This window comes from Myotis brandtii, unplaced genomic scaffold (genome assembly GCF_000412655.1).
Source record: "Myotis brandtii unplaced genomic scaffold, ASM41265v1 scaffold230, whole genome shotgun sequence".
Classification (NCBI taxonomy): Eukaryota; Metazoa; Chordata; class Mammalia; order Chiroptera; family Vespertilionidae; genus Myotis; species Myotis brandtii.
The window spans coordinates 7,164,047-7,186,207 of record NW_005358650.1 but is presented as its reverse complement, the minus strand read 5'-3'; the positions used below and the strand labels follow the sequence as shown (position 1 = coordinate 7,186,207).

Here is a 22,161-nt window from a genome sequence, read left to right as displayed (position 1 = left end):
CAATGCTGTTATTTTTATTAATTATATGTACCAGAGTTTTTAATGTCCACAGTTGTAGGGAGCGAATATAGGGTTATGCCTCAGACTGACCTGTTGGCAAAGCCACAAACAAGTCCCAGCTTAGAGGGCACAGCTCTCTTAGCATAATTAGGCTGGACCTTATGAGGCTCCCTAGATCTTATCTGGGTAGCTAATGGGCTGTGGGAGATGCAGCAAGTGCTGCCAAAACAAGTGAAACTCACAAGAACATTGTAACTATGGTGACCACTACCTCGTTTGCCTCTGGCTGTAAAATAAAGGCTCAGCTTGCCTCCGGATCTCGTGTAACTATGGTGACCACTACCTTGTTTGCCTCTGGCTGTAAAATAAAGGCTCAACTTGCCGTCTGGATCTCTCTCTGTGGCCTCAGCCAGGCACAAGAAGATCCACCTAGACCCAGCTTATTCTCTTTGTCTGTCTTTTCTTCATCCTTCGCCGCCCTCCCTCAGGCTTTCGAACCCTTGGCTGAGCTGGCTCAGCACACACAGTCTTATCAGGTTTGCTTTCAAGGTAAGGAACAAAGACAGTAAGTGCTTGGTTGACGTTATTCCACTTCAGAATCCAGTGGGATCATTTCAAGCATCCTAACTTTATAGTCTGTGGGTGCTTTTGTCTTTGTGGGCCACTTCTCCATTTAAAAAATAAAATAAAATTTATTGCATGACTTTATTGGCTAAAGAAAAATGCAATCTAGACTGAATTTATTATTATACATTCATATTATATTATTTTTTCTTCTGATTTTAAAAGAAAGTAAAATTAAGACATTTTTGTAGGTTCCTAAAAGTATGGTGGGCTCCACATACTGTACCTAATGGATAAGTTGGCTCTGTGCCCCAATGATATTACTCTGCTGTTCATCTTTTGCAGTTAAGGGGAGCCTTGTGGCATCAGCTCACAGTTTCTTGGAAATTCTGGGAGGGGTAATGCTTTTCTCTTCCTTATGTTTTCTGCCTAGAAATAAGAACAGGAAACCCATAGATGCCACAGCCACCTTGCAATCATGAAGTGATAATGTCCTCTAATTACAGACAGGACAGCAGGAAATAGAAGGACACTTGTTTCTAATGGTATTTTGAGTTGGAACATTAGTCAAAAATCTTGTTAGATGAGGAGGAGGAAAAAGATAAATACAACTTATTTAAGCTAGTGGGTACTTGGATTTCTGTCATGAGCAGCTAACTTCTTCTAACTCACAGACTGCTGCAGGCCTCAGCACTCATTTTGGATTGGGGGTAATGTCAGGACTTCACACAAATCCGTTCTGAACAGGAAATAGCCTGAGAACATGGGAGCTTACATAGTACCTATGAGCACAGAGGGTGATTGTAACCCTTACTCCTTCTCTGAGAATAAATGCAGTGTGAGAATTTTTGCTTTCAATCCGTTCTGAACAGGAAATAGCCTGAGAACATGGGAACTTACATAGTACCTATGTGAGAATTTTTGCTTTTTCCAGGTGTGACCATGAAGCTATTGGACTGTAAGAAACCATGCTCCTTGTCAAAACGCACAGGCATGTTCACTCCATGACAAGACTTAGGACCTCGAGATCTGGGCCTCCGCTGATTTTGCTACGTTTGTAGCTGCTGAGAGGTCTGGAAGGGAAGAATGTGACAGGAAGGAGGACTGACTCCAGAGATATTTGGCCCCTTTATAGAAGCCCTCAGTCATGGGGTACAAGGCCACTCCCTAATGCTCAAGGCCCTAGATAGATGGAGGACAGACGGAGTCCCCCTATGGGAGAGGGTCAGTGCAAAAGCCTTGGATGGTCCCTGCTCCTGGTTTTGGGGAATCCTAGGAGCTAGCAAGCATGTGTCCCTGGATCCTGGAACAGAGCTGGATTCCTTAGTCAGCCTGTCATAGCAAGTAAAAGTCACCTTTGTGAAATAAAGTCTGTACCAGAAAGTTTCTTCATGGAATTCATAGGGCAAAAGGTTCAGAAACTTGAACATGTTAAGAGCAATAGTTCCTAGAAGTCTATTAGGAAAAAAATTATTTTAGGTAAGTAGCTTTTGGGGAAACCCTACTCTGCTGGGTGCTGGTGAGCTGGATAATATCTTTTACACCTTCAGTTTTATTTTTGTCATTTATTTATTCTACAACACTTATTAAGCACTAGTGTGTGTAAAACATTGTGAGGGAAACAAAGACTCCATTTCCACATTCAGGGGGTTCATGAGCTGGCAGGGCGGATGGGATGAAAGCAAAGACAAAATAAGCAACCAAAGCTACAATGGAAATATAATGGAGGCCTGGGTGGTACCGTGAATGATTAGAGCAGTGGCTCGGAAATTTTTGCATTTTGAGTCACCTGGGGGGATCTTTTAAAACTCCCAAAGCCCAGGCTATACCTGAGATCAACCACAGTCTGGGGATGGGACACAGGCAGCAGATCATAAAGCTCCCCAGGGGATTCCAATGTGGAGACAAGTTTGGGAATCACTGATATAGAGTTGAGGAAGGGTTCTCTTCCTCTGAAAAAGATATTAGGGATATCCTGAGCTGAGCCTTACAATCCTGCTGCTCAAAATGGGGTCCCTGGGAGCTTGTTAGAGAAGCAGAACCTACTGAATCAGGCTCTGCCGTTAGCAAGGTCCTTAGGTGATTGTAGATTCGGCCACGTTTGAGAAGCCCTGCTAAGTGTTGGTTCTCAAAGTGTGGTTCACAGACCAGTGCCACCTGGGAATGTGTTAGAAATGCAAATTCTCATCCCCACCCCAGACCTACTGATCAGAAACTCTGGGAGGGAAGCCTACCAGCTGTGGTTTAACAAAGCCACCAGGTGATTCTGATGCACACTGATGTTTGAGAACCAGTGGCTCAAAATCTGAGTATGTTTTCTACAGATGAGGAGGAAAGGCATGGCCAGCGCATGGACTCAGGAAAACTCAGGCTATTAGGGAACCAGGAATGACAAGTGTACAGTATGTGTCAAAGAGAAGTGGCAGGAAAAGTTGGGGAGTCTGAGTATGTTTTCTACAGATGAGGAGGAAAGGCATGGCCAGCGCATGGACTCAGGAAAACTCAGGCTATTAGGGAACCAGGAATGACAAGTGTACAGTATGTGTCAAAGAGAAGTGGCAGGAAAAGTTGGGGAGGTGCTCTGGACAGCAAAATGAAGACCCTCAATTCTCCTCCAAACTGTCCTTCGAAGATGTCATGTCTATTATAACAATGATCTTTCCAGCTCAAAACCATGAGGCAGGAGGATTTTCCTCTTATTTGGGGAAGTGTCAGCCTTTTGTTGTCCTCAGGCCTTCATCTGATTGGATGGGGCCCACCCACATTAGGGAGGGCAATCTGCTGTACTGTCTCGATTTAAATATTAAAGTCATTCAAAACCTCCCTCACAGAAACACCCAGAAAAATGTTGGACCAACTATCTGGGAACCCTGTGGCCCAGTCAAGCTGACTCATGAAATTAATCATCATATCTGACCTAGATGGAGGCCAGATCACCTCTTGGATTACTTTTCCTGGATTACTTTTTGCTCCCAACTAACTTGCCTTCTAGGTTGTTCACCTGAGCCAGTGCTGCCTGACTGCTCCATCAACAGAGCCTGAGGGGCTTGAGATCAATCTGCAGACACTTCCTTGTAGAATCTTCACCCGCTGCTGTCATCGAGGGCCAGAAAGCAGGGCTTTCATTTAGATCTGGCCGCACCTTCTCTGTCCTCTCCCTGCCTGACTGACTGCTGCTTTGAGAAGCACGGTACTATAGAGTGTGGAGGAAAGATGAACGAGTCTGGAATCAGGAGACTCAAACCCCAGTTGAGCTCCTTATCAGCTTCTTGCATCTGTGAAATGGGGACACCCACAGCCCTCATAAGATTTTATGAATCTTGAATTAGCACAAAACATCAAACACTATACAAATGGCAATTCCTATTATTAATTTTCAGTCGCAAGAACTAAGCACATAGAAAAGAATTATCAACTTGTCACTATTTTTGCGATTATAATGACTGTTCGAGACTGTGAACTCCTGGAAGGCAGAAACTAGACCACGTAGTTGCATAGCATCTAGGCAGGCATCATGCACAGAGGCATGCTTAGTACAAACTTAGCTGATGATAAAGAAATAGCATTCTACCTTTTCTGATTGGCTTAAAATTCCCTTATTTGTTGCACACTAAATATATCTTCCAGAAATATGGGTGCCAGATAAAATTTAGGATTCCCAGTTAAATTTGAATTTCAGATAACAATGAATCCTTTTATAGTATAAGTATGCCCTATACAAATCATTTGCTGTTTATCTGAAATTCAAATTTAACTAGATGTTCTGTGTTTTTATTTGTTAAACCTGGCAACCCTATCCAGAAAGGGACCTGGCAAAATTTTATGTTAAAATTTTCTTAGGTGATGAATATTTAAAATATGCCATGTGAGAAACACCATATAAAGAGTTTCTAATGGGCCCTGGCTCAGCGGTTAGAGTGTCAGCCCCCGCACTGAAGGATCACAGGTTTGATTCCTGGTCAAGGGCACATACCCTGGTTGCAGGTTCAATCCCCTGCCCCAGTTGGGGTCTGTGAAGGAGGCAACCAATTGGTGTTTCCCACATGGATGTTTCTCTCTTTCTCTGTCTCTCTGTCTCTATCTCTCTCCTTTTCCCCTCCCTGCCTCCCCTCCACTTTCTCTAAAAATTAATGGAAAAAATATCCTCAGGTGAGGATTAACAAAAAAGTTTCTAATAGTTCATATGATTGTTTGGCATTTTTAAGTGACTTACATGCAAAGCTAATGGACCTAAGTACGTTTTAACCATACTGGTTTCATCCATAAGATGAGGGTATAATATTTAATGTACAGGGCTGTTTGGAAGTTTACCTGAGGTTATCTGTGAGAAAGTTCTTTGTAAACAGGCCCCCCAAAAAGAATCTCAGTGGAACCCAGGCTTTGCTGTCTGACATATCTCTGATTGAGTCCCAGTGTTACCATTTATTACTGTGTAACTTTGGAAAAGCTACTTAACCTCTCTCTGCCTCATGTTCTCATCCACAATATGAGGATAGTAAAACTGACCTCATAGGATTTTTGTGAGAAGGAAAAGATAAAATGCATATGTAGTACTTAGCGCATAATAAAGCACTTAATAAATGTTAGATTTTATTTAAAAATTTAGAACACATCCCTTTCTAGATTTGTGTATGGTAACAGGAAATTATGAGCCACACTCCAAGTATAAACTCCTCCTCTGTCTGAGCGTTCCTTAAAACAGGAAATGCTTTGCCATTAGGTGCTCACGTTATATTGCAGGAATGGACTAACACACAACCGGCCTCTTCCTGCCAGTACTCTTCCTAAATACCAAGAGCAGTGACTCCCTTTGTACCTGAACGTGGCACAGGAAAAGGCAAAAGCACCCCAAGGTTTAAATCAGTTCAGATCATTCTTAACTTTGAAAAGTTCATTAATATCATCATCAGGAAAAATATAGCAGGTGTTTCAATTGCTGCTTTAATCTTAGAAATCAGCCTGGTGGTCAATAATAGTGGTTATGAGGCCATGTTCCTACAGAGCCTCCCACGTACACCTTCCACCGGAAGAAACTGGAGGAAATCAGTAAACATGAGAGGAACTGTTAGGTCGGGATCTCAGACCAACTGGCTGACCTCACTAAGGCTGGCTGTTAGGGACTGATGTGGGCTCGTCCCTCTGGGTAGGGGAATGAAGGATAAGGCTTAAGAGCAAAGATTGAAGGTGGAAAGGCTGCACACCTCTTTTTCATTGATCCAGAACAGCCTGTGTGTTGCCTTTACTGTGTTGGAAGGTTCTAGGTTCCTCAGTGGCTGATGATTATTTATTCTAAAGGCATGGCCAGTGAATATATGCTCCCAAATGTTACCTCCAATTATTAGGGTTTTCCTGGTGTTTTCATGAGGACAAGGCCTGGTTAGATTACAGGCCACCTATTTTCCTCCCAAGGTTCAAGTTTCTTTGATTAACTAGGTGACCAGCAGTCATTTGTTCCCATAATTGTGTTGTCTCATTAACCCTGTAATCTTAAGTCCTGAATTTTAAAAAGCAAATCTCACTACTTAGACATGGAGCATGCTTTACTGGATGAATTGCCAAGTTTTTTAAATGGGGCTCTTTTTGTGTTTTTTTTTTTCTTAAAAAAAAATATTAAATTGGTAGAGTTAAGACAAAAAAGGGAGTTATACTCTCTAACTCCTTCTTTATGGCCGGCTCTGCCAGGGATGGCACCGTGCCTTCTCGCATCCCCAGCAGCCCCGCCCACTCACATTTCTCTGAACAGCTGTGCCAGGATCTCACACACAGAAGGCTTTCTGCCACACAGCCCTTTCAAACTTCACATCGAGATCATCTTTATTAGCCTTGAATACTTGGATCCCTGATGGGGTTCCTGGCACCCCAGACAGCGGAAGCCCTGTGTGTGAGCTTGAGGCACGAAGCCACAGAGGCAAGGGCACCCTCTGGTTGAAATGCATTTTCAGCAACTTGTGTGCCACTGAGTGGCTGCTTCTCTACAGCCCTCGGGGAAGGGAACCTTCAAAATATTTGGGCATAGGAGATTCACAGTGCATGCTGACCAGAGGAAATTGTGCATCGCTTAGACGTTTTCCTGGGCTTCAGGAGGCATTTGGTGGTCGTGTTCTCTAATGCAAACATCAGAGCCCTTGGCTGTGTTGTTGAAGTAAAGGAACATGAGTTACTAGACCGCTGATCTTTATTTGCTTCAGAATCAGCTCGAAAGTCAGTCCTCTTTGGTCCTTTCTCAGTACTTTCTCCATCTTTCTAGTATCTCTTCGGTATTTTAGGTTGATAAAGGTCCCCCCACCTCCCCACTGAGTTATTTGTCCATGACCCAGGCCTCACAAAGAAACATCAAGATATCAGCATCCTCCATGCTGCAGGACCCTCACTCATAGCAAACCGCATATGGTTCCTACACACACATGTGGCTAATCTGAGCGGACTCCAGGGTCCCCAAGAAGCACCATCGAACTTAGAGCCCGCTGTCTGCTCCTCACTCAGCAGTCACCTTCCTTTTACCCAACCATATCGTTCTTCAGAATGATGGTAGCAATCATGATACTGATCATGATAACAACTGACAATTAGCCAGGGCTTCCTAAGTGCCAGGAACGTATTAACTCATATAAATAACCACAGGTTTCCTTTAAACTCTTCCTGGGAGTTGTGAGAGCTTCCCTGAGGTCAGTAATTTTAAAAACTTCAACTAATACCACATTTTACTATTAGAAACAACACTCAGGATTACAGGAGAGAAAAAAATAGAAAATATGGCTAACCGAGACAAAAGGAAATGTTGGAAGCATCCCAATCTCTTGCTCTGCCGTGCTCATCAGCAAGGCCCCGCTCCCCAGGGCAGGAGCTGTGAGGCGCTTTCCTGGCTGCTGGGGCTTCAGAGCTACCCATCCGCTCTCTGCTTCCCAGGCTTGCTCACTGAAACCTGAAATCCTAGCCCTGGGGCTTAATCCTCCATCCCCTGCTCTCATTCTGCTTCTACAAATACCAGGAAAAGTTAGGGAGAAGAAATGGGGTCCAAGATGTGCACACAGGAGGGCTGTAGGTAGGGCAGACTGCAGCATGACTGCAGTGGGTGGCTGGGGAATGTCTCGAAGCCACATTTACATGGCAGGCATACTGCCTGTCCTCCGAAAGTGTGCTTAAGAAATGGCATAACCAATGGACGCAGACACTAGGGGGGTGAGAGCATGTGCTAGGGTGGCTGGGGAGAGCTCAATGTGGGGAAAAGGAGACATATATAATACTATATGTAATACTTTTAACAATGAAGAATTTAAAATTTGGGGGGGAAAATAAATGGATATAACTGATGTTAGATGCTGAGCTGACAGAAACTGTGGCAGGTAAAAATCTTCATAAGATGATCCTTACTTAGCATTGGCTTATGTTTGACCCCACTGGAAAAGAAACTCCAGAACAGATAGAGTGCCCAAGGCAGGAGAGAAAGGGCAGCTGCGGAGGAGACAGGAAGGGGCAGCTGGGGCCCAGAAAGGGGTCTAAGACAATGGCTCTTATGTCATCTGCTTGCCTGGGGCTGGTTCCCCCAGGACCCAAGCAGCAGCAAACTCAGCTTGCTTTCTTTGTCCTTATTGAATTACAAGGAAGTCAAGGAAGCCTGAATGATTGCAAGTCAGGGAAATGCAAGTGACTTCTAAAAGCTTGCAACATCAAACTTTCCCATTGGAATTGAGCCAACCCAGGGCACATGTGTCAAATGTCTGCTTTTGGCTGCCTTGCTGGCTCACTCCAGGAAGTTGGGGATGGGTGGGGGAGGCAGCAAAAGGACAGAACGAGGAAAATATCGTCTGTAATGTTGCACTCAGTCCCACGATGGGAGAACTTTGGTAAATGCAACAGTCTAAGAACTATCTGAGAAAACAAAAGCAAAAACAGAAAACCAAACAGCTCTCTGGGCAGGAAGAAGAGAGAAAGGAGGCGAACTTAGTGGAAAGCCAGGGCTGCCTACAGCATAACAAATAACCAGGGGCTGGAAAAGTACAGTGCAGGGGAAATGTGGGCTAGGCAGATTCCTCCCAGGGCTTAGGGCCATTTTCCTGGGCATCCTACCAATTATGTTGCTGCTGCCTCTTTGAATTTGATCATCTTCATGCTCTAAATTGGCACACTTTCCATATTTTCACAAGCTTGGAGTGGGGAACCTCCTAAGGTTAATAGGAGGCCCAGAAACCATAAAGAAAAAGGTTGACAGATTGGAGTGATTAGGAAGTCAAAACTTCTACTTGGCAAAATCAGCTCACATGAACAAATTAAAAAGTCAAATGAGGATTATGGGAAATATTTGCAACACATATGAAAGACAGTTAACAATCCATCAGAGCTAAAACGCTACTACTAAACAATATAAAAACACCAAAGGGAAAAATATGGATAAATGATAAAAAGAGGCATTTTAGAGAAGAAAATTACAAATGGTCAATAACATTTGAAAAATGCTGAGACTCACTAACCAAGTTAATTTTTGGGGTTAAATTGACAAATTTTAATAAGATTTTGATGACATACAACGTTTGTAAGAGGATAGAAAGATAAACCCCTTCATATTCCATTAATGGGTGTATAAATTAGTATTGACATTTTTGAAAGACAATTTGGCAGAATTTGCCAAATTTAAAATAAACATTTTACAATCAAGTAGTCCTACTTACCAGATTCTATTTCAGAAAAGCTCTAATTGTAGAGGGAAAGATGTGTGTGTGTACAAATTGTAACATTGTTATATAGAAAAAAACAAAAAACAGGAAACACCCAAATATTATCAATGAGGAAATGGACAAATAAGTCATATAACATCCAAACCAAAAAATATCACAGGACCACTAAAAAGATATGGTGGATCTAAATGTTCTAACATGGCAATGTCTGAAATGAAAAAAAAAAAGACTCAGAAACATGTATGTACATATATACTTATATATATAATTTTAATATATTTTATGTTGCAGATACTTAGTATTTATATGCATATGCATACACACATATACAGTATGTATGTGCATATATACACATATATAGCATAATCCTATTTTTATGAAAATAAAAGCAGATATCTATATTTTAAATCTATTTATATATACACTAATAAAGCATATTCATAAATAACAAACACTTCAACCTGCTAAGTGGTCAATGTAAGGGGATGAGAGAATTAATTAATAGAAAATTAGTTGCTATTTGTTATATTTCTGTGTTGTTTGAATTTGTTGCTACAGTGCCTATTACTCTTATAGTTAAAAAGCACAATGAAAAGATGTAAACAGATATGCACATACATTCATATTACTCTCCTATTGTAAGCCACCAGGTAATTGTAGCAAGATTACTGACTAGCGGTAACGGGCGATTTTGGAGACAGCTATACATTGAGAACTAAAGGAATTGGACACCCTCCCTCCGGGGATTTAAGGCTAGGCAGGCATTTCAGCAGAACCTATGAGGCAGCACTCATCATACTCCCACCTCAGCATCTATAAAACCTTAAAAAAAGTCAACTTCTTTAGAAATCCCATCCCATTAGAGTCTTTGGGAGGAGCCAATGAAGTCACATATATATAGTGTTTGAAAAGGAGCTGGCACATAGTTGTGATATATAGATTTTATTATTACTGAACCAGTAAGTATCCCTTTCCATCTCACCTCCCAATGCGGAAGGAGGTGTAATTCAACTCAAGTCTGCTTTCCCAGAGGCAGAGATCTTCCAAGACTTTCCTTGTGAAATGTTTGCCGAAGACTGGCATCTCCTTCCTCCTGGATGGTTGAAGGTGGGACCTGCAGACCGATCATGGTGTTCCGGCAAGGGTCTTAGGGAGAAGCAGAGAAGGATAGTGAATGGCAGAGGGGCAAGGATCAGGGCCCTGGCTTTCCATGGCATCAAGTCAAGGGTGGCAGGGATTCTTAGATCTTCTGTACACTTGGGCCAATTGCAGAAGGGGATACAGGGGCCCACTGGTCATTCCCTGGGATTTCCAATTGAAGGCCAAATACATGGGAAGAGGGGTACAAGGTGGGAGATAGAGGATGGCACTGATAAATGGGATCCCCGACATAGTGAGGACGAGCTAGGCCCCTAGTTGTGCAAGATGGAACTGGACACTGGCTGCCACACATGCAGAGCTTGGCAAGTGTTGAAGTGAGCTGCTGGATGCCCTAGTTCTACCAAGGCTTCATCAGCCTAATGAGCGAGCATTTTTAGGTATTTCCAAAAAAGAAAGTAAAACGATGCAAACAAACAAAAAAAGCCCTCTGAATGATGAGGTTTGAAGGAGCTTCTGAGTTGGTGAATACTTCAAGAAAGAGGGGTGCCAACTCAGATGGCATGGAAGCTCTATGCCCTTCCCCAAACCCTATCTTACACATCACTTTCAAATAGATGTTCCTGAGTTATAGCCTTTATAATAAAACTATAATCATAATAAGCTAACAGATTCCCTCTTCTCCTCCTCCATCTTTGTAGTGAATAAAAACTAGGTGGTGAATAGTAGAAAAAGAACCTTAAGAGTATTCTGCAACTAAAATCATAAACTAGACTTTTATAACTTAATTGGACTAAAAATATCACTGCACTGGACTAAGTTTAAACTGGAATGAGAAAAATATAAGAAATGTGTTTCACGCAGATTTTGAAGCATGTGTCTATGTGTGGTAGTGGACGGGCTTGAAGAAAAAATGGGTCAGGGGTTTAGAACCAACAAAGTAATATGTAATTATGAGCTAAGGCAAGCATTACACTGGCACAGATTTTGCTTCTTCCCACCAGCCATAAGAAAACTATTTTCTTATTCAACCTCTTCATTCCTGAAGAAGCATTTCTCACCCCCTTTCATGGAGTCATAAAAATTGAAGGGGTCCAGAAGGAAAAAAAAAAATCAGCTCACTTTCAAGGTTAAAAGAATCAAGAGGGGTTTTTTGTTTGTTTTGTTATTATTGTTGGTCTGTTTGTTTTTAAATACTATACCTTTTTAAAATATATGTTTTTATTGATTTTTGAGAGAGAGAGAGGGGGAGAGGTAGAAACTTCAGTGAGAAACATCATTGATCGGCTGTCTCCCACATGCCCCCTACTGGGGATTGTGTGCAATCCCTGCACATGCCCTTACTGGGAATCAAACGGGAACCTCTTGGTTCATGGGCCGATGTTCAATCACTGGGCCACAGCAGCTGGGCTTAAGTACTGTACTTTTAAAACTATATACTGGAAAGAACACTGAAAAGGAACTCAGGATAACTGTGAGACTTGAGACAACTTAATATCTCTTGGGCTCAGTTTCCTCATTTATAGAATCTGGCATTTAGTAGCATTAGATGGCCTCTAAGATTTTCTCTTGTACTTATGACTTCTGCTTTACTTCATAAAATTAAAAGGGACATCTGCTGGCATCTAGTCCAAACTTCCACCCCATGGACATCCCAAGAGATATATTAATGTTTATAAATGAATGTTTTTATGCCCAATCAAAAATTGATATTTTCCATCAAGTATAAATTATCTAGATCAAAACAGCCATGTGACCTAAAATTCAATCCCATCCCTTTAGTGTGTGACTACAGAATTTATCCATCAAAAGACTCTGAGCTGGAGCCGTAGGCTGTGTTTTTCAAAAGTTCCCTGAACAGGAGCATGGACACACCTTAGCAGAGACCAGGGGTGCTCAGGAATAAATGCTATTAGGGTTAGGTTATGTGAGCAGCAGCAACAGACACATCCTTAAATCTCAGGGGCTCTACAACCACAAGAGTTTATTTCTTGCTATGCCAAGTCCTGGGGGTCAGCAGGGCTTTCTGCCTTCCAGTGAGTCAGGGGTTCAGGTTCTTGTACTGCCAGGATCTCAATATGTGACTTCAAGTTCAGGCGTCAGGAAAGGAGCTGGATGGAGAAGGCACACTGACAGTGAAGAATGTAGGACCAGACATGCCGGATCACTCTGACAGGGGTGGAAATGGAATATTGGGGAGCAGCTACACTTGTAAGAAGTGTTAATTGTGCTCTGTTAACCGTGATTGTTTTGTTCTGATCAAAGAAAGCATGGTCTAACCTGGTTGGGAGTTGCATGTGGGACCTGGGTGCTCACCTGGAAATGAGGCCCAACCTCTCCATCTGGGAGCTGCCTATTATCATGGACAGATTAACAACCTTGTTACAGAAACCAGAGCTGCCAGCCCTTTGAAGACCCCCCGAGCCTTTGCATACCCACAAGTCTTTGCAAATCTCTAGCCCACATTACCTGTAAACTGCCCATTTGGCATATACCCTTCTGCCTACTTCCCCACGTAATCTTGGTCCTTCTATCCAATATAAGCAGCTGGCTTATGGTGGGGGCCAGAGCAAATTTTTGTGGATCACCTGCTGCTCTCCCATACTGCTGGCGGTATGGAATAAACACTCATATATGATTCAACCCTGTCTCTGCTTAATTGGTTCAAGTAGTGACAGGCAGCCCAGACCCATTGATTGCCAGATTATAACTCCTCATTCCTATCTGCCAGAGCTCAGTCACATGACCACAACCCCTCTGATAGGACCCTGGAAATGCAGGAGAGCACATGGATATTCAGTGAGTGCTGGCTGTCTCTGCATAAACTGATGATGCAATCAGGGTCAGTCACCAAGGTAAGAAACTATTCCCTGTCTAATGGATTTGGAAAGGGTGACCAAAAGCCTTGGTTTTAAATCTATGGCTTCTTTAAACTATATTAGTCTCAGAAATCATTTTAGCATGGAAAAACGGAGGTAGCTTGCTAGGAAGTAGGTCTTCTCAACTCTTACTTCATGACATCTAGAGATGGAGTTACCTTTAAGTGGCTGCATCACACTCTTGATTCATAATAAACTTTAAGTCAACTAAAGCCTCACATAATTGTTCAGAGGAACTGCTGCGAAGCCTTCGCATCCTCTAGATTTGTGCTGTTCACTTTGCTTTAACCCAAAGGTTGGGCTTCATACTTATTCTGCTAATTTTGAGACACTTGCTTCAGGTTCAGAGGAACTGCTGCGAAGCCTTCGCATCCTCTAGGTTTGTGCTGTTCACTGCTTTAACCCAAAGGTTGGGCTTCATACTTATTCTGATAATTTTGAGACACTTGCTTCAATCTCCTGACTTTTTTATTCTGTCACGTATTGTCATAGTTATTTCTTCAGAAGTTGTATCCCACACCAATTTGATGAGTATATCTTCTGTGTCTACATTCAAGTTCTTGAAAAAAATAGGCCAAGGTCAGAGCTCTCCAGTGGAACACTGGAGACCTCCCTGGAGAGGCACCGCGATTCATTAATAAACACAGTGGGTTCATTTGTTCCATTAGCTTCAGATCCTCCTTACCATACTATCAACCAGTTCATATTTCTCCAATTCCTCCAGGATTTCTTAAGATTTCACAGTATGCCTGGATGAAAACTAAACTCATTCTCTTCCTTCCGAGACCCACTCCAATTCCTCAATAATCTACTGGTTGATGGCACCAGCATCCAGCCCACTGTGCCAGGATCCTGGATGCAACCACAGATCCTCCCTCTCCCTCACCCCTCTCAAAAGGAAACTGGTGCAAAGTTAAAGCAATGAAGTGCTGCCACCACTGAACGGGGGCTGTTCCCCCTATGCCAGGACAACTACCTCTAAGCTTCTCTCTCCACGCTGGCCTTTTCTCCTCCTTCTGTTTTCCTCCTCACTGGAGTTCTTTCAAAACTGCAGGTCATATTGTGTTGCTTTCTTGAATAAACCCACCCAAACTCTCTGGTGTAAAGATAATATTAAGAATATTTAACAAGTAGTTAAGTGTGAACAAAAAGGAGAAGACCACTGGGGCTATTCCAGGTGGAAAGCAGAGCACCTTCTATTTTTCAGATCTCGAATGTTTCTAGGAGGCACCTTCCCACTCCCTCTACCGGCTTCCAGGGGTTTCAGAAAACCCCACATTTGCATCTCAAAAGTCTAGTTCTCTTTTCTTCATCCTCCCAAAGCTCCTTCTCCAACTCAGAAAAGGCCTTGTCTCCTCTGAGGCTGGAAAGTTGCTCTTGCATCATCATGCATTCTGCCCCACTCCTTGGTTTGGGGCGGGAAACTGGCTAGGCTTTCAGGCTTTCCTCTATTGAGTCAGAGCCAAGGTTTTAGAATTCAAAAATAAATACAAAAAAGCTAACCCCCTCCAACTCCCTGCCTGCCCCAAACACTAGGCTCTTAGGCATAAAAGCTTTCAAGGTTTTCTTTTTAGATTCTCAGCCAGCAACTGGACTCTGTTCTGGCTCTATTCTTTTGTGTCTTTTCTTCTCTGGGGCAATCAGCCTTCATCTCTTGGTCTGGTTCAATGGAAAAAGTGCCACAAGGTAAAAAAAATTTTTTTTTCTGAGGAAGAAAAAAGACTTCTCATTGTATTTCAAAATATTATCCCAATTCTTTGTTGATCTGTCAACCACCTTACTAAATTCATGTGAGTAGGGACCAATATTTGATTGACCTCTGTTTTTCCAGTGCCTGGGACATATTAGATGCTCGTTAAATGTTTATTGGCCAACCAAATAAACAAATGAACAAATATAGACCATCTCAATAGCATTTTTCTAATCTCCCAGTGTGCTAATTTTATAAAAAGGGAAATAGAATGATCTCACTTAGTTCCTCTGTTGTTTCTTGTCTCAAACTGCAGGAATAGAAAAATGTATTGCTTCTTTTGAACAAAATGTCAGAAACCACAGGTATTTCAAGACCACATCCGTGTTAATCAATTTTTGTAGGGAAAAGAAAAGGATTGGAACATAAAGAAAATTTAATAACATATTTGCAATTAATGACTAATTCCTGTGCACTGGGGATGCGTAATTCTTCAAATAGAAAACATGCATTTTGTTGTCTTCCCACCTTATGGATGTTCTCTCCTATTATCATTTAATTTACATAATTTTATAAAAATAGCCCAGTGGTTTTGTCTGGATCCTTCTTTTCAAAGCCTGTCCAGCTTACAAAGCTTTTATTCCTAATAATAACCTGAATATTAACATAACAGAAAGTAAAATCGTATTTCCCAGGGGCTAAATATTAGACCCTCTTAATTGTTTCCGAAAGAACTCTTTCTCCTTTATGTGATTTCCTCCTCGCTTTATATAACATTTCAGAATAACTTATCATTGACCTCATGTGGTCGTTAACAGATTTCAATGGCTTAGTGCCATTGATCGGTGCCCAAAGCTGGTGCCACATGTGTGCAGTGCAGGTGAAAGCAACCACTGCTGTGCTCTGGAAGCAGTAGGTATTATAAAGAGGAGACAAGTAGGTGAGTCCTGATCCAGAGAACCTGGCTTGAATTACTGCTCTACACTTTCTCGGAGGGAATTACTTATTACTCAGAATATGACTGGAATATTTTATAATAACCAAATCTACTGATTTAACGAGTGACTCACTACCTGGATCCCTTTGATATCACTGAAATAAGACTTGGGAGAGAAAACGGTTGTGTGAATAGCCTAGGCACTAGCTGTCCAGATGGCTAGAGCTGACCCCGCTCACCGGGCCTGCTGGGCGGTGTCCCCTCCTTCCCTCCACCCTGTGTGCTTTCTCAAGAAGGCACAGCCTTTGCAGCAGAAGTCCACACTGAGTGGTTATGCTTCCCAGCGAGATGGGCCCACAGGTTCTTAAACTCTTCCAATGGGTCAGGAAGTCTTTTCTTCTCCAGTCTTCAAGTACTGGGTCACCACACAACCAGACGAGTTATGAAAAGTATAGGAGGAGATCTTTTTAAAAAAACAAACAAACATATTTTTATTGATTTCAGAGAGGAAGGGAGAGGGAGAGAGAGAAACATCAATGATGAGAGAGAATCATTGATCAGCTGCCTCCCCCACATCCCCTCATGGGATCGAACCCACAACCCGGGCATGTGCCCTAGGTTGGAATCCAACCCGGGACCCTTCAGTCTGTAAGCCGACACTCTATCCAATGAGCAAAACTGGCTAGGGCCAGGAGGAGATCTTCTTAATGCATCACATGGCTTAATACATCACTATGTTAGTTGTGTGCTTGTGTGTGAACAACTAAATATAGTGGGTTTTCTTTATCTTCTGGTTCCATTTTTATATCCAGTTCTTGAAAAGGCATTTTACTCATTCTTAGTTCAGAAAAAAAAATTAGGCCCACTTTGCAGTTCAGCTGTTTTCAATTATGTTACTCCACCTACTCTCTGTGGTTTTCTGGGCACTCGTTTACCTGATGGGGTGTTTATAAGGTAGTCCTCTGCTGTATCCCAGTCACTGTGGTCACACTGCTTCCACACACCTAATCTATTCCCCAGGAACTTGCTGATTCTGACTCAGAAACTGTGCCAAGTAGAATATGAGGCTTCTACTTCCTTTCTACCAGCCCCCCAACCCCATTCCCAAACAGTTGTTGGTATATGAATATCAGCCCAAGGATGCTATTTAGCAAGAGGCGTGTGTTTCTTCATATCGTTAAATCAGTATAAATCTGCCCTGGGTCCCCCTCCCTCAAGGCTGGAGGAAAACAGTCATTACTGGGACTCCCTACTTTCAAGATCTGTGCAAAGAAACGTATGTATTTCCCAAGCAACAGGTTGGCCCCTCTGGTCGAGGCCATGGTCCTTGCTGGTTACTGCTGTAATGTCTGTTGTTACAGTCCAACTGGGGCCATCAGCCCCAGCAGCCATCCTCAGTGCCCTGGAATCTTAGGAGGGCTGGGGTCCCCTGTATCTAGGAGCATCCTTCCTAGGTGCCCTCTACAGCTATCCTTGGGGTCTCTTTTCTTCTTCAGGCTTCTGCCAAGGAGCAGTGTGTGACCTGAATGTCAGAGGGACTCTGACTTTTATCTCCTTTCACCTCTGACTTTTATCTCCTTTCATCTCTCGGGAAATCTCTCCCATACCTTGAAGCCACCAGCTTTTCTTTTTTTCCTCTTTGGAACACTGGCATAATTTGTTCAGAGGGTTTAAGCTTTCACAAAAGACAGAAAAGGCCTTTGACATCAAGTTTTCTGTTGTTCAAAACCCCTGAGGCAAGCAAAATATTAGAATGCTTGAAATGAGAGGGTGGAAAAATACTGAGAGTAAATTATTTGCTCAAATATTATCCTGTTTGCTCTTTTTTGAATAAGTAAACTCTAGTTAAGATAACCACCTGGGGAACACCTGGAAGGGAAGAGAAAGTAGTTGGGACACAAAGACAACTGTAGAGGGGCTAGGGATGTGAGGGTGGGGGGCTGTAATGGATCCTTGGATGGGGATTGTAGTTAAAGTATGCATACAATTTCCTACAATTCTCTCATAGTGACTGCCTCAATGAGGCATTTAGACTCCAATTCTATGTTGCTCCACTAGCATTTCTTCATCGTACCTTTTTTTATCATCTCTTTTTTATTCAGTTGCATTTTCCTTTTTTTTTTCCCTCAATGTAATTTCAGGTCATGCTCACAGGTACAGCATGACTACCATAGAGTTAGATATTCTTAATCAAGGTACCCAGGCACCATGAAGGCCTGATTGCTGGTGGTTAGTCATAAGGAAAATAGCCCACAACCCAGTCATTGTAATATTCAGATGGCCAGATCAGATCAAATGTGATGTGAAGGTTGAGCAACCACCCTGCAGGTGTTTGAACCAGTTTAATGCATAACTGTCTCCTTAATTGTGGAGGCAAAAGCAACATTGACTTGTCGCTACAACGTGGGCTTCTCATGCTTTCTGCATGATTGCCATCTACTTGCCTTCATTCTATTTGTAGCAAATGTGAATTTCAGAGCCACTGTTTTCCATTTCACTTTTTATATATTAATGCCCATTAAATGTTTATAAATATTTAAGCTTGTGAAAGCTGTGTATTATATTTCTATTATCCACCTTTGTTGCAGAACATCTGCTTTCTTTTATATGCTCAATACAAAAAAAGATTTTGAGCTAAAGAAAATGTGCCCTAAGCTTACACAATTTTGCAGTACATGGTTTCCTGTGTCCTTTTTCCATCACAAATTGCATTTCACTTATTTTCTCCACATATTTTTATTCCAGAGAACAGAGGGTAGCTCACTGCTTTGTATGGGCCACATCTAGGCCATGGCTTAGTTTTGTAAATAATATTTTGTTGGAACACAGCCATGATCACTCTTGAAGTATTGTCTGTGGCTGCTTTCACACTACAGTGTCACAGTTAAGTAATAATGCTGAAGACAGTATGATGTTCAAAGCTTAAAATATTACTACCTAAATTTTTACATAAAACATTTGCTGACCCTTGCTATGGAACAATAACTATAATTCTTTCTGTCACAGAGTCTTAGAGTTTCAGAGCTGGAAATGATATTGGTCCAGAACTTCATTTTATTGAAGATAAAACAGGCCCATCCATACACAAGTCAACTTTTATTGAATGCTTATGTGCCAAGCACTGTGCTTACCAAGTATTACCTCATTTAGCACAACCAAATATTATCATTCCTATTTTTTATAGATGAGTAAACCATGATGCAAGAGCTTAAATAACTCTCTCATGGTCACATATCTATTCTAATAAAGGAGTTGTATTGGACCCAGGGAGTGAGACCTCAGTCTCTCAGTGAAAAAATCTTCAGTAAGTTCCATAGGAAGTCAGTGTCAGGACTATGGCTAGTGCCTGGTTTCCTGTTCTCCCATGCCATTATTTTTATTGTTGCATGCCCACCACCTAATACTTGGTCTGGAACATGGTAGGCGCCCATATCCCCTTAGCCCACTTCTGACTTCAGTTCTCCAGTGGTGGTGAAGGATCCCCATGATTGTTGCCACATAACTCTTTGCTGTCCACATTCAGGCTTAATCTTAGAACTTTCTCTGGCAGCCCTGGGAGCAGACACAGCCTGGAGGTTCAGGGAAGTCAGCCCTTAATAGATCAGGGACAGAGGCCTCAGCCTTCCATGCTTCCTAGGAGCAGGGTTGGGACTCAGTTGCCCACAGCCCCATGCCATTTAATAAGATTTTTATTGACCTCTGTGTTCTGTGACCTAGGGAAGAATAGGCCCTTCTTTGTGCGTCTTTCCTGAGTCTTGACTGAAAATATGCTGACCACTAGCTGTGGAGAAGGACATCTGTTCCAGCGTGCGTGGCACCAGTCTTTCCTGGGTGAGTCACACGGTTATGGCTCTGTTCCCTGGACTCTTGCTTGGGCTCAACTTAACCCCTTAAAAGTCTGTGTAAAGTAGAAGTGGACCGCCCATTAGAGGCCCCTTTGTTCCCATGGGGAAGTGGGACTCTTCTTCCTCAAGTCCATCTGTTATGGCATAACTTTCCTTGTGTTCAAAACAAACAGAAATCCCTAATTGGAGTCATAAAATTCATTCCTGAAATTGTCAGTAGGAACAACCTGGGGCAACATACTATAAAGTGATTGATTCAGCACAAAATGAAGCTTTTGCTGATTGCACTAAGACCTGCAGCTTTATAATCATGCTCTGCTCCACATGGTCAGGGCCTCAAACCCTATGGGCTGGCATGACTGCCTTAGAAACATGTATCTCTCACTCTTTAGTGAATCTTACCTTAACTTTTAAGCCCTTAACTTGTGTAATTTGGTTCTCTCCTCAGGTTTATGATATTGTCCTTCTTAAGTATTCGCTCCTCAAATGAAGGCCTTCTCAGTGCCTTAACCCTAGGCTGCTACCCTACCACAGAGTCCCGCAGCGGGCAGATTGTCCGCTCCATGAATGACGGCCATCATCTTCAGCCGAATGCCTGAAACGGAGCAGCCTGGCAATCCTCTCTTTCCCTGGTCAGTTCCTATTCCCAGTGCAACCTCAACATTCTCCCCACACTTCTAACTCTCTCACCTCCCTCATCCAATTGGAACCCTCCAAATCTCTACACCAACCTGCTCTCAGATCCTGGTCCTGCTTCAGTCTTTATACGTGACAAGGAGCCCTTCCTCCTGTGAAAGGTCAGACATCCCATAGGTTTTCTCCATCACCTCCTTTCTCAACATCTCAGGTAAGCTGCCCCGACCATTTCCTCATCTTCAGGTCTGCTTTAAAAGTCAAATCACCTGAGCAACATGCCAATTCGTGAGAGGTGAAAAAACATCCCCAGAGTGAATTATTTTATAAAAATACTACTGTTTGATTCAGGTTTTCATGTACCACCATAACGTATAAATTGGTCCCCCTCTTATTGAATGAAAATTAAAACCAAACAAACTAAATCAAACAACAAACATGGAAATTCCTCTCCAACTCTGATCTCTGACAAATGAGTTTTTGTGATCTTTCACGTTGTGGGATGCAACCCCAGCATTGCCACCAACACTGAACTTGGCCAGCTGACAACTGTCTGGAGTCAGCTGAAATCTTCAAATCCAATACAGTGAGGAAGCATCAAAAGTGGTTTTGACTTATTTGAAATCAACATAGTTGAGCCACTAAAGAGAGAGCAAGAACAAAAGTGAGAGCTGAGCAACTAACAATTTAAATCTGATGAGCTCTTCTGCCTGCCAGTCTCCTCACTGCTCAGCTGACCTACAATAGCGTTGTCAGGGAGGAGAAAAATGAATCCCTGGGGTGTGCACAACGCCCATCTTCATTATCTCATTCCTCATCTCACAGACACTGAACTCATCATTATTGTCAGCATCAGTCATCATGGTGAGTCACCATTATTACCATCAGAGCCAAGCAAAACTATCCAGGATGCCTGTGAGTATCCAGCATCAGTGTTTTCCCTTTTTTATATGCTTCCATTCTCTTTATCTTGCTATAACATAATTTAAAATACTGTAGAATTATATTTTACATGTATATACTTTATGATGTCCTCAACATATTTTACACATGTTTACATACATACTGCCACAGGGGAGCATACTGTATATACTCAACCATGCATACTCTACTCTGTATTTAGTATAAAGGATTCCCAAGATTACTTTGAGAGAACATGTTTATCACTTTGTTCTTTGACTTTAAAACCCAACCCCACATAATTCACAACCAACTGTAACATAGAGAGTAATGTTGTTTTCTAGGAGAGAATAACTTATGTTATTATCTCTGAAAAGCACATAAAGATGTTATCTGATTTTAAAAAATCAAAATAGGAAGCAATAACTAGAGAAAAGCTGGGAAATATTTTGCCAACATGATATCCAGAAAAAGAACTTTAAAATATATTTTGAACGAAAGCTGTAGATAATGTGTTTAAGTTACTTATTTCCTTAGAGAGTTCAAATGACTGAATAACCAGTATGACAATTTCAAATAAGTTAATGCTATATAATATTTAGTACTTAAAACAGTTCTCTTCTTTTGAATGGGAGTTTTATTAAAAACTAGAGGCCTGATACACAAATTCATGTACCAGTGGGGTTCTTTGGCCTGGCCTGTGGGATCGGGCCGAAACCGGCTCTCCAACATCCCCTGAGGGGAACCGAATTGCGAGAGGGTGCAGGCCAGGCCGAGGGACCCCACCAGTGCATGATCGGGCTGGGGAGGGCTCCAGGGCATGTTCCACCCATCTTGCTCAGTCCTGATCGGCCACCAGCTGGAGAGGGACCACGGGAGGGCTCCAGGGCATGTTCCGCCCATCTTGCTCAGTCCTGATCGGCCACTCTCCAGCAGCAAGCTA

General features: G+C 42.3%; 1 long non-coding RNA gene across 1 annotated transcript; it reads right to left on the bottom strand.

The window, feature by feature from the left end:
* Window positions 1-221: 221 nt before the first annotated feature.
* LOC106726140 lies at window positions 222-516 on the bottom strand. The gene is made up of 3 exons (XR_001362165.1): window positions 499-516; window positions 344-429; window positions 222-271 (listed from the first exon to the last, which is right to left on the bottom strand). It is a non-coding gene; the product is annotated as an uncharacterized LOC106726140 (long non-coding RNA).
* Between the last annotated feature and the right edge of the window lie 21,645 nt (window positions 517-22,161).